Below are 18107 nucleotides of genomic sequence, written 5' to 3'. Positions count from 1 at the left end.
CCTTCGCATCTTCAGATCTGCCATACATGCTGCTCGAACTGAGGATCTCCTCAACGATTTCCTGCAAATCATGCAGTGTGTACGCTCTACCGGACAATGAATGATATATTGTTACGACCTGGCCGATGTGGACGTCACCTCAGGCACTCCTAATTTTGTGGCTGGGTCGTCGCTTAAGAGGATGCATCTTGGCAGCATCTGGTTCGTAGCAATTCTGTCCCGATCTGAACTCTTCTCTGGTATTTTTGATGCCCATGTCTGCACCCCAATTCTCCCATGTGTACTGCTGCTGCTTAGTGATTGTTGCTGCCTAGTGATGTCCATACATATAATGCACCCCTATTCTCCCTTGCGTACTGTTGCTGCCTAGTGACATCCATACGTATAATGCACCCCTATTCTACCATGTGTACTGTTGTTGCCTATCAAAGTCCATACATATAATGCACTTCTATTATACCATGAGTACTGTTGCTGCCTGGTAATATCCATGCGTATAATGCACCCCTTTCTTACCATGTGCATTGCTGCTGCCTAGAGATGTCCATATGTATAATGCACCCATATTCTACCATGTGTACTGTTACTGCCTAGTGATGTCAATACGTATAATGCACCCCTATTCCCCCATTTGTACTGTTGCTGTCTAGTGATTGTTGCTGCCTAGTGAAATCCATACATATAATGCACCCCTATTTTACCATGTTTACTGCTGCTGCCTATGTTAACTAGTGATGGCCAATTATTAATGCATACCTTAAAATTGAACACACCAATGAACTATTAAAAACCACCAAACAATTAAAAAAAAATGGCCAGTGTGCAGTAGTCCAAATTAATTTATTGTCCATCCCCATCAGTGGCAAATGTAAGAATGTGTTTACATTTTCTTTACCAAGAATAAAAAATGTATTCTGATTTCTACTAATGTGTGGTTATTGGCCCGTTATTCTCAGGAAGGGTAGTTAAAGGGGGGCCATGGGGCAGGGCCGGCTCAAAGGCTTCAAACCCAAAAGGGGGTGCAGTACTGCTCCCTGGATATGACTGATGAAGACTGGTGGGTATTCACTGTGGCTGCTGCTGGACTGCTAGTGTCACCCACGACTTAGGTCAGGAATGGTCTTGACCTCCTCTCTCTCAGACAGGTCAGTATTCTGTGGGAGGAGGGGGGCAATTTAATGTATGTTTTATTTTTTTTATGTGAAGGACAATGTTTTTTTTTTCCTGTGGGGGGACATTGTATTTGGGTTTTTTGCTGTGAGGGCCAATGTGTGTGTTTTTTTTCCTGTGGGGGCCAATGTGTTTCATTTTTTTACTGTGGGGGCAATGAGTGACTTCAGCAGGACAGTCCCCGCACCCCTTGATGTGCGGTCAGGTCTCTTTTTTGCACACCATTCCCCCTTTTTCACTCTAATGTTGATACTTTACTTGGTAGATCACAAAAGATTTTTGACTTTAAATGTAGATCACTGAGTCCAAAAATCTGGCCCTCCTGCTCTAAAATCTCGAGGGTTCTCCCTATAAGACTCAGGGGGTCATTCAAACCCGGTCGCAAGCACCGATGTGCTCACAACCGGGTTAATGGGTAGCCCTGCACATGTGCAGCGGCTGCGCTGTGCGTGCACAAGCCCGGGAGCGAGAGAGAAACTTTGTCGCTCCGGAGCTCGCTACAAAAGGGCCGGCTGTCGATGTTGATCGACAGCTCGCCCCTTTTTGTAGGCAGGCCGGGGGGTAGTTTCCAAAACGATTTGTGGGCGGCCACACTGACATCATCAGGGATGTCAGTTGGGAGCTTCCTGCTCCATCAGAGCAGAAAGCTCCCTGGGGCTTGTGAGTGCCCAGATCCAACCTTAGGGTCTGGTCGCAAGCCCCAGTGGGTGTGATGGTGATCACCATCACGACTACCATGTGCGACCAGCGGGGACGCGCATCCGCATCGTGATCGTGCGTGGGGACTCACGATTAGGACATATTTTACACGATCTGTCATTCCGATGTGTCGGAATCGGACAGATCGTGTAAAATATCGCTATGTGTGTAGGCACTATAAGGTATGTGCAGGCACACTGCGATGAATACACACTGCATACCATCGGCATCAGCAAGAGTATGCATCATAGCGAGCGGGTCTGAATGAGCTCCTATGTCAACTATGGGAGATAGAATACCAGCCCACTGACATCAGGGAGATACTGATTGGAAAGCTGGCAAAATGGCACACCTAATATCCCAGTGAGTAGAGGGACAATAAAGCAGGAGACAAAGATGCCAGATCGAACTCAAATCATATAGTGAATTCTAAGGCATTTTAAATCCTACAGGGCTGATAAGAGTAATTATAGCCTAGTGTTCATGTAGGCAAAAACAGTAAAGCATTTTTTCAGCCTGCTTTCTCCAATTATACTAGCAAAAATCTCAAGAATCAGGGAAAAATTCCCCAAACTTTCCTAAGGAAGTAAAGAAATTTGGGCTGATGCAGGGTGGGACTTATGCTTGTTTGCCTACTGTAAGATATGCAAATTTTCACTGCACATGGTCACAATGAGAATCCAAGCATACTGTATGTATGAAGCAAATATGGGCCTGATTCAGAGCCGAACGCTCTGACCAGAGTGCTCGCTCTGAATCAGGGCCCTCCTCCATGAAAATGGAGCGTCCTCCTGGACGCACGCATAACTGTGGGTGACCACCCACAGCTATAGCGAGCGTCCATGATGATGGTCGTGATGGTCAAGACCATCGCGACCATCGGGCTTGCGACGGAGACCCTGCGGTAGGGTCTCGCTGCCGCAAGCCCTGGATTGATTTTGGCTCTATCAGACATCACTGACATCACTAGTGATGTCAGTGGGGCTGGCTTCAGACGGTAGGCATTCCCATGGGAATGCCTCCGTCTGGCAGCCACGCCCCTGGCATGCCCACCAAAGGGGGCGTGCTGTCAATCAACATCGACAGCACGCCCCCTTTGGTGCGAGACCCGGAGCGAAAGAGAGCCCGTCGCTGTCCAGGTCTCGCGCATGCGCACGATGGAGCTCCCTCCGTCGTGCGCATGCGCAGTGGGGCAACATCGACCCGCTTGTGAGCGTCCTGCGCTCGCGAGCGGGTCTGAATGACCCCCTATGTTCGCTTCTGATTTTTTCACCTCCTTATGACTTAAGAGATGGAATGGCAGGGAGAAGGAGCAATCAAGTAAAGTATGGGTATGCAGGGCCGAAACTAGAATTCTTGTCACCCGGGGCAAGGCAGTAATTTGGCACCGCACATTCTCTAAAAAAAAAACAAAGACGTTCTTCTGCTCCCGAGAAGGGTGTCTAGTTTTGTGACACAGTATTGCTCCTTACACACTATGCCACACTAAGTAATTCCCCTTTTAACACATTGTCAGGGCCGCTGCTACCATTAGGCAACCTTAGGCAGCCGCCTAAGGGTGCCGGCCGCTGAAGGGCGCCGCTGAGTCCACTAAAAAATAAATGAATGGCATAATTTGTGGCTGAGTGGCATATAATGAATTTGTGACACAGCTGTGTGGCATATTATGAATTTGCGGCATTGTTATGAGGTACGTTATGATTTTAGCGCTCTGATGTGTGTAATGTTGGGACACTGCTGTGTGGCATGTTATTTAACTAGGGAGACTGATGCATGGCATATTATGAATTGGAGGGAACAGGGGCGGTTGGTGAAATATTGCCTAGGGTGCTCGGAAACCTTTCACCGGCCCTGCACACTGTGCCATACAGTAATGCCCCTTTTAACACATCATGCCACAGTAATGCTCTGTACACATTATGCCACACAGTAATGCCCCATATAACACATTACAGATATGTTCTCATACCTCTAGACTCAATACACCCCGTGCAGCGCGATTTGCCTGGCGTTAGTGAGCCACGAGGTCCCATGCAACACTGCTACAGTCAGGTAACCTTTTTTGCCCAAAATGTGCATAAGTCGCAATATGACATGACTAGGATGCATCAGCAGACTGTGCTAATTAATTTCAGATTTGACACTTGTATACCTGTGTGCACCAGAGTCTGTATATTAAGCGGAACTTGGAATGAAAAAAAGCTGAAGCCATTACATTGTAGCACTTCATATACAGATTCAGGGACTCAGTTCCACATAGATATACAAGTGTTGCATATCAACTTAATCAGCACAGTCTGCTTGTGCAACCTAGCCACATCACATTGTGACTTAAATGCATTTTCAGCAAAATAAGATGGAAAAAAGATGCCCAATGCTAGTAGTGTCTCACAGGACCAGACGCACCATGAGGTTTTTTTTTAGCATGACTGCAGCAAAGATGTTTAGGACACATCTGTATGCCACAGTAATTCCCCTTACACATTACTGAAGATAGAAGTATCTCTGCACTTATCCTAATAATATTGTGAGATGGCAGAATACATCAGTCAGTACAACAATACTTATGTAAAATACACATTTAATATAAATTCCACATAAAAAAATATTTTAGCACATCTGTTACATATAATTGACTATATTTAAAAAAACAGTTAATAAAAAACCTTGGATTAATGAGTGTTTCGACAATGGATGTTTGCAGACCTCCAAATGTCAATAATGCTCTATATGTTGCATATACTTAGCTCTACATATACACCAAATGAGCCTAAACTAAAGAAAACTTCAATAACAATTGTTCACAGACATCCTGAGAATAATGATGTTTAGTGGAGATATTGCTGATGCTTAATTAAGTCCATAGATTTTCCACTTTAGACCATAAATATTAATCGGGTTTGAACAGTCTGTTTATATACACCACTGTTAATCACAGTAATATTGATACTTTTAGCACTTTGGCTAGACAAAATACTGGATAGATACCCACTCACTTGTGCCCACGGTATACCGCACATTAAGGGGGGGGTCCTTATGGCTCCTGTGCTAAGGAATTCTGTCCCCCTGGGGAGTGTCTCCAAATTTTCAGGCAATTTGTTGTGGAAATAGTCAACGCTGGCCCAGATCACCTTATGCCTGCAGGCAACACACAGCAGGCTGTCACTCCTATCAGCAGAAGAGCATATGGAGTCCAGTGTATAATCACACTCGGTTTGGAAATCACCGGAGAGGAATGTATAGTCACAATCAAGGTGTCCACAAAACAGGGGTTCAGCTCTGACTAGTTTCAGCCCTCTGACTAGTTTCAGCCCACATTAGGGCAAATTATGCCACACAGTAATGCCTCTTATAACACTTTATGCCACAGTAATGACCTTACACATTATGCCACACAGAAATGCCCCTTACACATTATGTGCTCCCCACCACCCATGCAACTAACCTCCCTCTGTGTCCCTCCAGATGCGGCATGTAATTGCGTCTGGCAGCGGCATTCTAGTAGACTGGGACTCCCAACAGCTGCTGCCACACAGTAATTGTTCATATTAATGGCAGCAGGAAAGAGTGAACAAGCGCCAGCGGGGTGACTGTGGCCACACCCACACCCTCCTCAAATTCGATGCCCGGGGCACGTGCCCCCCTAGCCATCATCACTTCCTTATTGTGGCCCTTGGGGTATGTTTGCATAATTGTAAACATATGCAGACCTGCACAGAGAGGCAGATTTGACTTCACTAGACTATGACATACTGGACTGGTGATATCAAATTAAGTAAGGAGCAAATTACAAATGTCAGGCTGGATGGTCTTTCAATTTCTAATTAATTCAGAGTGGCTTTACTCTGCTCAGTCAGAGCATGATAAACTTTTATTGGTTTAGTCTCATCACTTAAACATTTTATCAGTGGATTTCATTGCATTCATTGATAATACAAAGTTGCTGACAAACTGCCTGTCATTCACTTTGCAGCTCCATGTGGGGCATGTTATCACTGCTTGACAATGCTTCTTATTATCCACACATGGTCTGCAAACAGGAAGAAAGTAGAGTTTTTAGGTGATCAATAAACTGATGAATGAGGGTGTGTGCGGGAATCAGTGGCGTAACTAGGGGGATGTCGAGCGGGGCACATACCTTGGGTGCTGTGGCAGGCCCAGCAGAGGAGGCGCCACTGACCAGGGCATCCTACCCACACCAGCCATTCACCCCCCACCATCATTGCGGACTCCAGACAGACTAACTACTGCCCTGACTGTACGGAGGGGCTGCAGCGGAAGTGCACAGCCCCTCCCAGGCAGTTTTCCTTTCCTCTCTGTATCCTGCTGACGTAAGAGCTGCCATTGCATGCGCTGGGTGAAGAGACCGATGTAGTTTATTGGTAAGTTGCCATGGGGGGGTGGGGAGACCTCTGCACACCGCAGCTGTGTATTGAACAGCTGCGAGGGGGGGGCAAGTTGGTTGGCTGCATATGTGTGAAAAAGGTGTGTGTATCTGTGTCAGTGTGGCTGTGCAGGCTGTCAGTGTGTGTGTGTATATGAGTCAGTGTGTGTGTGTATATGTGTGTCAGTGAGTATGTCAGAGTGTGTGTATATGTGTGTCAGTGTGTGTGTATACAGTATGTGTCAGTGTGTCTATATGTGCCAGTGTGTATATGTATCAGTGTGTGTGTCTGTTTGTATCTGTGTCAGTGTGTGTGTACAGTATGTGTGTCAGTGTGTAAAACAAAAAAGTAACAGCGCTCTAATAATAAAAAAGTTTGGAATATTTAATAGCTGATAAATAGCATAGAATACATTCAATGCATATAATCAAAAGAACATAATTAAAAACAATCATCCACCAATTGTAAGTCTCATCCATAAATGCTCGGAGGCATATTTTTAATCCAATAATGGTAAAGTTAATTTGCTGTTATTGTTAGTCCAGACCAAATAATTACCAAGTCCAGTGTCCAATTATAAACTGGGGTCCTGGTTAGCAATGCTGGTGGTAGGCTTTTGCATATATCCAGTCCCCAGGGCAAAGGTATGGCAGTATGGTGGTAGAGCTGGAAAGCACGCTGGGTACCATATGGATAGCACTCCTTTGGTTGAGAAAAGTGGTGGAGAGTAGGCAACCAATCTCTAATGCGTTTTGCTGTGTCAAAATCACAGCTTTATCAAAGGTGGTTGTAGGGTTGCTATAAAGCCTTTTTATAATAAAATTCCAAAATGGCTGCTAATTAGCAGCTGGTATATATATATCGACAGATAATTAGCAGAGCCATGTGCATTCAAATAGCATATTGAATGTGTATAATACCACAGTTAAGAGACAGACTTACCTGAACTATAAATCACTCCAAATTTATAAACGTGGTATGATCAAGCCGGGAGTGTGCTGCTTGGCATACATAATCTCCCTCATCCACATGGTGTGAACAAACCACTGTGGAAGTGGAGGGGTAGTTGCCATGGGAACATTCTCCATAGTTAGTGATTGGTCCGGTCATGTACATGTGACATAAATCTGTGTTACGTGGTATGGACACAGGAAATGTAAGTGAAACATGGTGTATATAAACCACCGTGCTTACAGAGGAACCTTTGTCATGGAAACAGCCTCCATGACAAGTAGTTGGTCCATTCGCGTTTATGTAATGCAAGATGGGTACGGACTCAGGAAAAATGTAAACACGCTCGCACGATGGCAGAATTCATCACATGATCCATGTGTTTACATATGGGACACATAGCATTTTCAACATAAAGCACCATAATAGATTAACATCTATAACAATATTGGATAGTAAATTTATAAAAAATATAGAAAAATACATATATAGGGATTACTTCATATAACCAATATACTTGTTTAAACAATTGTAGGTACCACTAAAAGTATATCCATAGGCATATTATGTATAAATTAAAAAACATTAAACAAATAAAATAAAAAAGGTAAGAATAAAAAATATTAAAATAAATTAATAAATGAAACAAAATAAATATAGGACATGTAAGAACAGCAAATTATGACAAACAGTCCTTGCGCCAATCTCCTTCCAATGTACGTTCACTGTGTGAATTGTAGATGAATGCAGCGTTTTATCACATTTGTAAAGTGAAATGGCTCCGTAGATATAAAAAAAAAAAAATATATAAAAAAAACTGTGTTAGAGATTAGTCTAAAACAGACAACTTGTCAAGCAGGACCTTGGAGGGAAAACCACAGAAGAGACCCTTCCACAAATGATCCTCAGGTGTCAGAATGAGATTGAAACACCCCACACAGTGTTCAGTGATAGTAATTAATGCTCACATAATTGTACCTGTGAACAATGTGTATAATCACATCAAGGTTTCTTTTACCCAAAGTGTAGTAATGACACAATATATGATGCTCACATAAAAGCTGATAGATAAAAAGTTCATAAAGGTTTCTTTTATCTTCTCTATATATAATCCCATAAAGGCTCCAAATGCAAAAGAAATACTGGATATGGTGTAATAAGTTTTAAACAAAAAATTTATTACATAAAAACAGATATAAAAAGTGGGGTTTAGCCTCCGTACCAGATAGATGATAAATAGCATTCACAAAGGTATGTACACCAACCGATCGATGAAACCCGGGTATTCCACCGTGATGAATACATACAAAAGATCCAGCCTCAGGTACTATAGGAAAACCTCCAACAGCACTCCTCCTGACATGTTTCGACACACCTGGATGTCTTTTTCAAAGTTGAGTGCATAGCAGTAAAAAGAGGCTTTAAATACTCACGTACCGGAAGTGCGGTACCGGAAGTCCACCTCCGTATTATAAACAAAAAAGGAAAGAACTAAGTGTAACTAACCTACACTATGACATACCCGACCATGCTTTCCAGCTCAGTTACTCCTCTGCGATCTCCGATGGTAAGGAGAATAGTGGCGTATTGTCCGTGTAGGGGCTAGTTGTGATGAACACGGGTCTCAATAAAGTTCATTGAGATCACGTGATCAAAGCTAAGCAGGTCATGTGATCGGAGTTTAGAATACTCGGAATATAATAGGGTTCCATAGTACTTAATAGGTTGCTTAATAAACAACCTTAAAACATTATAAAATGACCGAAAGAACAGCGATCTACTGTCCGTACAAAAACTGGTTATAATGGGCACAGATCTCAATAAAATTTAGGGGTGTGCACCGGCCCCTTTTCGTGTTTTGTGTTTTGGTTTTGGATCTGGATCTTTCTTCGTGTTTTGGATCTGGATTGGTTTTGCCAAAACCACCCTTCCGTGTTTTGGGTTCTGGGTTTTGTGTTTTGGATCTGTATTTTTTTTTAAAAAAGCATAAAAACAGCTAAAATCACAGAATTTGTTGGTTTTTCTGCTCCTATGCTATTATTAACCTCAATAACCTTAATTTCCACTAATTTCCAGTCTATTCTGAACACCTCACACCTCACAATAGTGTTTTTATGTCCAAAAGGTTGCACCGAGGTAGCTGGATGACTATGCAAAGCGACACGAGTGGGCGGCACAAACACGTGACCCATCTAGGAGTGACACTGCAGTGGCAGACAGGATGGCAGTTTGAAAAACTAGGCACCAAACTGTACATAATGCAAAGAAAAAAAAGAGGTACAAGATGGAATTGTCCTTGGGCCCTCCCACCCACCATTATGTTGTATAAACAGGACATGCACACTTTAACAAAGCAATCATTTCAGCGCCAGGGTCTGCCACACAACTGTGGCTGAAATTATTGGTTCGTTTGGGCCCCCACAAAACAAGCTGGCAATTAATCTGTCCCTGCACAAACTGGCTCTACGGAGGCAAGATGTCATCCTCATCCTCCTCATCCACCGATTCCTCACCCTCTTCAGTGTTGTGTACATCCTCATCCTCACAGAGTATTAACTCGTCCCCACTGGAATCCACCACCACAGGTCCCTCTGTACATTCTGGAGGCTGGTCTCCCTGGAAGAGTTGATAATTCATTTTGATGAACATCATCTCCACATTTTGTGGAAGCAACCTCCTACGCCGTTCGCTGACAAGGTTCCCGGCTGCACTAAACACTCTTTCGAAGTACACACTGGAGGGGGGGCAACTCAAGTAAAATAGAGCCAATTTGTACAGGGGCCTCCAAATTGCCTCTTTTTCCTGCCAGTACAGGTATGGACTGTCTGACATGCCTACTTGGATGCTGTCACCAATGTAATCCTCCACCATTCTGTCAATGGTGACAGTATCATATGTAGTGACAGTAGACATGTCAGAAATTGTTGCCAGGTCCTTCAGTCCAGACCAGATGTCCAAACTTGGTCATTCCTGCCCTGCATCACCGCCAGCGGGTTGCTTAGGATAGCTAAGTTTTTTCCTGGCAGCCCCAGTTGCGGGAGAAAATGAAGAAGGAGCTGTTGACGTGTCACGTTCTGCTTCAGCTGACAGTGTGTTCACCAGCAGGTCTTTGCACCTCTTCAGGCTTGTGTCGGCCGGAAAGAGAGACACCACATATGCTTTAAACCTAGGATCGAGCACGGTGGCCAAAATGTAGTGGTCTGATTTCAACAGATTGACCACCCTGGAATCCTGGCAAAGCCAATGAAGGGCTTCATCCACAAGTCCCACATGCCGAGCGGAATCGCTCCATCTTAGCTCCTCCTTCACTTTCTCCAGCTGCTTCTGCAAAAGCCTGATGAGGGGAATGACCTGACTCAAGCTGGCAGTGTCTGAACTGACTTCACGTGTGGCAAGTTCAAAGGGCTGGAGAACCTTGCACAACACAGAAATCATTCTCCACTGCACTTGAGTCAGGTGCATACCCCCTCCTTTGCCTATGTCATAGGTGGATGTATAGGCTTGTATGGCCTTTTGCTGCTCCTCCATCCTCTGAAGCATATAGAGGGTTGAGTTCCACCGCGTCACAACCTCTTGCTTCAGGTGATGGCGGGGCAGGTTCAAGAGTGTTTGCTGGTGCTCCAGTCTTCGGCACGCAGTCGCTGAATGGCGAAAGTGGCCAGAAATTTTTCGGCCCACCCAAAGCGTCTCCTGCACGCCCCTGTCGCTTTTCAGAAAATTCTGCACCACCAAGTTTATTGTGTGAGTAAAACATGGGACGTGCTAGAATTTGCCCAGATGTAATGCCCGCAAAATATTGGTGGCGTTGTCAGATATCACAAATCCCCAGGAAAGTCTAAGTGGGGTAAGCCACTGGGCGATGATTTCCCTCAGTTTCTCTAAGAGGTTGTCGGCGGTGTGCCTCTTACTGAAACCGGTGACACATAGCGTAGCCTACCTTGGAACGAGCTGGAGTTTCTGAGATGCTGCTACTGGTGAAGCTGCTGCTGTTGCTGCGTAAGGTGATAAATCTACCCAGTGGGCTATCACAGTCATATAGTCCTTATTCTGCCCTGTTCCACTTGTCCACATGTCCATGGTTAAGTGGACATTGGGTACAACGGCATTTTTCAGGACACTGAGGACATTTTTTCTGACGTTTCTGTACAGTCTCGGTATTGCCTGCCTAGTGAAGTGGAATCTAGATGGGATTTGGAACTGGGGACACACTACCTCCATCAATTGTCTAAATCCCACTGCACTAATGGCAGATACCGGACGCACGTCTAACACCAACATAGCAGTCAAGGCCTCAGTTATACGTTTTGCTTCAGGATGACTGCTATCGTACTTCATCCTCCTCGCTAAGGACTGTTGGAGGGTCAATTGTTTAGTAAAATTAGTGGTGTTCCTACTTCCTCTCTGGGATGATGAACGACTCCCACCAGCAGCAACAGCAGCAGCGGCAGCAGGAGGCGTAGCAATGCAGGATCCTCCGGAGGAATCCCGGATAGGAGAGTCAGTCATGCCAGTGACATGGCCTGCAGGACTACTTCCGATCCTGACTAAGGAGGAAATTGATGAGGAGGGAGTTGACGGTGTGGTTTGCAGGCGCTTGGATACAATAGGACAACGGGATTTAGGTGTCCCTGGACTGCTTACGGTCTTAGCCAAAGTTTCTGAACTTGACAGTAACTTTTTATGAATGCGCTGCAGGTGCCGTATAAGGGAGGATGTTCCTAGGTGGTTAACGTCCCTACCCCTACTTATTTCACCTTTACATATGGTACATATGGCAAGACAGTTGTTGTCCGGATTTGGATAGAAATATTGCCAGACCAAAGAGGTGGAATGTTTGGTCTTCTGCCCAGGCATGACCGTGATGGGCTTTTTCATCCCACGGACAACAACTGTCTCCCCCGGAGCCTGATTTAAACAAACCAAATCACCATCAGAATCCTCCTCGCCAACTTCCTCCTCAGCGCCAGCTACACCAGTATCCTCATTCTGTTGTACTTCAACAGTGACATCTTCAATTTGCATATCAGCAAGTGGACTGTGGGTGCTCCTTTCAGCACTTGCAGGGGGCGTGCAAATGGTGGAAAGAGCCACCTCTTCCCGTCCAGTGCTGGGAAGGTCAGGCATCGCAACCACCACCACACTTGGACTCTCCTTGGGGATTTGTGATATCTTCTTAGAACGCACAGTTCTTCGCTGTGCTTTTGCCAGCTTATCTCTTTTGATTTTTTTAGTGGGAGGAGGGCTTCCATCGTCATGTGAAGCTGAACCACTAGTCATGAACATAGGGAAAGACCTTAGCCGTTCCTTGCCACTCCGTGTCGTAAATGGCATATTGGCAAGTTTACGTTTCTCTTCAGATGATTTAAATGTTTTTTTCAAGGTCATTTTCCTGAACTTTGCCATTTGGGATTGTATGTGCCCTCTACTATGACATTGGGCATCGGCCTTGGCAGACGACGTTGATGGCATGTTATCATCTATGTCATGACTAGTGGCAGCAGCTTCAGCACTAGGAGGAAGTGGTTTTTGATCTTTCTCTATTTTATTTTTATCGGAGAAAGTTTGGTCCTCCATTTATGTTATATCGATTTGATATATACGTGCGGCTAAGGCGCACACAAACACAGAAAATATTTTTTTATTTTTGCTGGAGAGTAGTGCACTTTGTGGGTTACACCACCCTTTAAGAAATGAGCCAGCCGGCTCTTTACTTATGGGACACAGGCGCACGCTTGGCGCTGCTCCTTTGTTGATGCACGTGTGGCTACTGCGCACACAATTCACAAACACAGAAAAAAAAAAATTATTTGGTTTGGAGTGTACTTTGGGGGTTACAGCACCCTTTAACGGTCAAGCCAGCCGGCCCTTTACTTATGACACAGGCGCACACTTGGCACTACTTTGTTGATGCACGTGCAGCTACTGCGCACACAATTCACAAACACAGAAAATATTTTTTTATTTGGTTTGGACTGGAGTTTACTTTGGGGGTTACAGCACCCTTTAACGGTCAAGCCAGACGGCCCTATACTTATGACACAGGCGCACGCTTGGCACTACTTTGTTGATGCACGTGCGGCTACTGCGCACACAATTCACAAACACAGAAAATATTTTTTTATTTGGTTTGGACTGGAGTGTACTTTGGGGGTTACAGCACCCTTTAATGGTCAAGCCAGCCGGCCCTTTACTTATGACACAGGCGCACGCTTGGCACTACTTTGTTGATGCACGTGCGGCTACTGCGCACACAATTCACAAACACAGAAAATATTTTTTTATTTGGTTTGGACTGGAGTGTACTTTGGGGGTTACAGCACCCTTTAACGGTCAAGCCAGCCATCCCTTTACTTATAACACAGGTGCACGCTTGGCACTACTTTGTTGATGCACGTGCGGCTACTGCGCACACAATTCACAAACACAGAAAATATTTTTCTAGTTGGTTTGGAGTGTACTTTGGGGGTTACAGCACCCTTTAATGGTCAAGCCAGCCGGCCCTTTACTTATGACACAGGCGCACGCTTGGCACTACTTTGTTGATGCACGTGCGGCTACTGCGCACACAATTCACAAACACAGAAAAAATATTTTTTTTTTTAGCACTTGGCGGGAGCACCCCTGATGGACAGAGCACCCCCTGGACTACAGTACAGCACCCCTTTAGGACTGAGACACTGCACAGGACTTTGGAGTGGACACAGCCCCTATGGACAACTGACTGCACAACACAGTCCAGCCAGCCCCTATGGACTTTGAAGTAGTGGACACAGCCCCTATTAACAACAGCAGCACAGCACAACACAGCCAGCCCCTATGGACTTTGAAGTAGTGGACACAGCCCCTATGGACAACAGCAGCACAGCACAGCACAACACTACTCTGCACTACACTACACTACACAGCCCAGCCAGCCCTAACTCCCACCGTCCCTCTTCACTGTCCACAGCCAAGTGAGAAAATGGCGCCGATGCGGGTACCTTATATAGGATCCAAAACCCGCGAGACCCGGAAGGCGGGATGATGAAGTTTTGCCTTGATTTCAGATCCGAGTCAGGCGGGAAATGTCGAGCCTGACTCGGATCAGCCTCGGATCGGGGGGGCTTGGGGGGGTTCGGATTTCAGAAATCCGAACCCGCTCACCCCTAATAAAATTCATTGAGACCATGTGATCACAGTTAAGCAAGTCATGTGATCGGAGTTATGAATCCTCTGAAAAAAAGGGGTTACATAATATTCAATAGTTTGTTATATAAACAACCTTTAGGCACACCTATAAAAGGTTGTAAGATACACCTTGATGGAATTCCCAGATGACACCTTCACATATTTCAAATAGTATCAATAAATAATGTACATAAAATATATAACATAATACAAAACCTACATATACATCTACTAAAAGTAAATAGAGCAATCATAAATGAATAGATATATATTACGTATGTTAATAAACTATAAAAACCACTTAACCTCAAAATCATGATTTAAACCAGCAGGTTTTAAGGTATTTAAATCATATATACATCTCATTTCTTGTTGGGCTAAACGTAGATCTTTATTATTAGACCTCCAATTGTCTTTAACTAAAGAGATACCACAAAAACGTTCAATGCCTTTAAGTGAGCTATCATGTTTAGTCTTAAAATGCCCCGAAAACGGATGGTTTTCTGATCCTTTTAAAATGTTTCTTGCATGTTCTGCCCATCTTATTTTTAGTGCTCTATTTGTTTTGCCAACATATACCATCTTCCATGAACATTCACTGGCATATACGGCATAACGTGTATGACATGTAATAAAATCCGTGATTTTATAATTTTTTCCTGAAGTTTGAAATTCAATTACTTTAGACATACTACTAGGGCAAGCCTTGCATAATTTACATTCAACACACCTATAAAAGCCTTTATTTCTAGGGAGAAATCTATTTCTATCCATTGGCAAAGCACTGGATACTAATCTGTCTTTAAAGGTAGGTACACGTCTATATATGAATTTGGGTCGAACAGGTAAAACTTTTCCTAAGATTTCATCTTTAAGAAGAATGTTCCAGTTTCTTTTGATGATTCCCTCAACACTCTTATATTGTGTGTTAAAAGTAGTACAAAAGGACAAGGTATGCTTATTGGTCTGTGAATCTTTAGCCTTATCCCTAAGTAATTCACTCCTGTCCATTTTAACAATATCTTTCACTGTCTGATTCAGAGAGTTCACCTTATGCCCCTTCTGAATAAATTTATTAGTCATTGTTTTAGCTTGTTTATAAAAAACTTTTGGATCTGAACAGTTCCGTCGTAACCTCATCAGTTGTCCTCTAGGTACTCCGTCTAACCACTGTGGTAGATGGTTACTCTTCCTATCTATGTATGTATTAGAATCAGTGGGTTTATTATAATTATATGTAGTAATCTGTCCATAAATTTTATTACATGTCATACACGTTATACCGTATATGCCACTGAATGTTCATGTAAGATGGTATATGTTGGCAAAATGAAAAGAGCACTAAAAATAAGATGGGCAGAACATGCAAGACCTCCCCCATATAGAGATTGCAGTAGCTGGGTGCAAACCTGGTCCTCATGGCCGTCCCCATAGTCTGTAAATAAAAAGTGTCCAAAAAAAGTAAATAATTGTGTCTAAGAATATATGAAATGGATTCCAGTAGAAAGTTCCCATAACGTTCAGAGAGATCCACATCTTGATGGAGGTGTCTCTTAATAACCTCTAATCCCAATGTATGTCGGATGTTCGTATAAAGACTCTGTACATCTAGAGTCATGAACGCATAGGAATCTTTCCACTCCATTCCATCAATCAATTGTAAAAAGTGAGTTGTGTCTTGAATATGTGATTTGAGTGTTTGGACCCCAGGTTGTAAGAAGGACCACGTAAAAAGATAAGTTGGCTGACAAACAATTAATACCTGAAATAATAGGGCGACCAGGGGGTGAAGTGAGGGATTTGTGAATTTTCGGTAGGTGATAGTAAATGGGATTGGTGGGAAAAGGTGAATAAAGAAAATGCAATTCTTCCTTGAAAATAATCTTTTCTTGAAGTGCTCTATTGAGAAGAGAATGTAGTTCATATAGAAAGCCTTTCATGGGGTTGGAGGGGAGTATTGAGTAGAAGGTTGAATCACCTAATTGTCTCATTGCTTCAGACACATTGTCTGTCTTGTTATGAACAATGATCCCCCCCTTGTCGGCCTCTTTAATAACAATGGAAAAGTCCTTCATAAATTTCATAAGTTCTTCATAAATATGTTTCAGTGTGTGTGTGTCAGTATTTGTGTCAGTGTGTGTGTGTGTATGTGTGTTAGTGTGTGTGTATATAGGTTTCAGTGTTTGTGTATATGTGCCAGTATCTGTGTCAGTGTGTATGTGTCAGTGTATGTATGTGTGTCAGTGTGTGTGGGTATATATGTGTCAGTGTGTGTGTGTGTATATGTGTCAGTGTGTGTTTGTATATGTGTCAGTGTGTGTGGCTCTTTGTGTATCTGTGTCTATGTGCATGTCCGTGACCACCAAACACATGTGGAAATTTGACAAATCCACAAAAATGTAAAAATTTGCGGGGGGCTGATGATGGTATGCTGAGAAACAATGTGGGGGGGAGGCGATGGTGTGGCTGAAAGATGATGCGGAGGGCAGATTATGGTGTGCTAAGAGATGACGTGGTGGAGAGGTGATGGTGTCCTGAGAGATGATGCAGGGGTGAGGTGATGGTGTGCTGAGAGATGATGCAGGGGGAAGTGATGGTGTGGCTGAGAGATGATATGGTGGGGAGGTGATGTGTGCTGAAATACGATGCAGCGAGGGAGGTGATGTGTGCTGAAATACGATGCAGCGAGGAAGGCGATGGTGTGCTGAGAGACAACACAGGGGGGAGGTGCTGGTGTTGTTGAGAGACGACGTGGGGGAGGTGATAATAAGCTTAATTAGGATGCTGAGGGGGAGGTGATTGTGTGCTGAGAGATGGTGCAGTGGGTAGGTGATAGAGTGCTAAGATGACATCGGGGGAGGCGATGGTGTGCTGATAGTCAAAGTGGTGAGGTGATGGTGTGCTAAGAGATGATGTGCTAAGAAGGGGATGGTGTGGCTGAGAGGCAACACAGAGGGGTAGGAGATGGTGTGCTGAGACATGACGCAGTGGGAGATTGTGTGGCAGAGAGACACAGGCGGCAAGAAGATACATAGGGGACACAAGACTTTTTGAACCGCTAGTGTATGATGATGACCTTTTTAATATTCCTACACAAACAGACATCTTCCAGATGATATTACCTAAATGAATAGTGAATACCGACTGAAGACACCGCCTTCCCAGGGAGGATACATTTCTTCAGCGTTTCAACCGTATAGGTAAGGTGTATATGGACTGAAAATTAATGTTCCCAGAGTGATGAGAAATTGGTGGCGTCATGTTGGCACACCCCCATTTTCATTGCCCACACCCCTTTGGTATGTGACCATGCCCATTTTTTCTGCTCACCTTCTGCACGCAAATATATTTTAATATTTGTCTGTGTGTAAGGGGGGGTAAGTCTTGACAAAGCTTTGTTGCAAAATGCACATCAGCATTGTGTCTTATATCCTAATCTTTACTTCTGTTTTCTTTTTCATTTCAGAATTAAATACCAGTCTGGTAGGTACATAGATCAGAGAGCATATTTTTTTAAAGCATATATGCATGATATCCCCTGAAAACACCCGGGGGGGTGTCCATAAATATTAAGGATACCCTGCGTGAATCTATGGGGACTGAAATCCACTATTTTTTATTGCAAAAGCCATCCCCATAAGTTTTTTCTGGGGGCTGATAAAATGTCCAAATTACCAAGCTCAGTAATGTGGAGCATTCCGGAGATTTGTCCTGGTAACTAATGCCATCTATGAT

Source organism: Taudactylus pleione, unplaced genomic scaffold (genome assembly GCF_031769625.1).
Source record: "Taudactylus pleione unplaced genomic scaffold, aTauple2 ptg001049l, whole genome shotgun sequence".
Lineage (NCBI taxonomy): Eukaryota > Metazoa > Chordata > Amphibia > Anura > Myobatrachidae > Taudactylus > Taudactylus pleione.
This window is presented reverse-complemented; position numbering follows the sequence as displayed.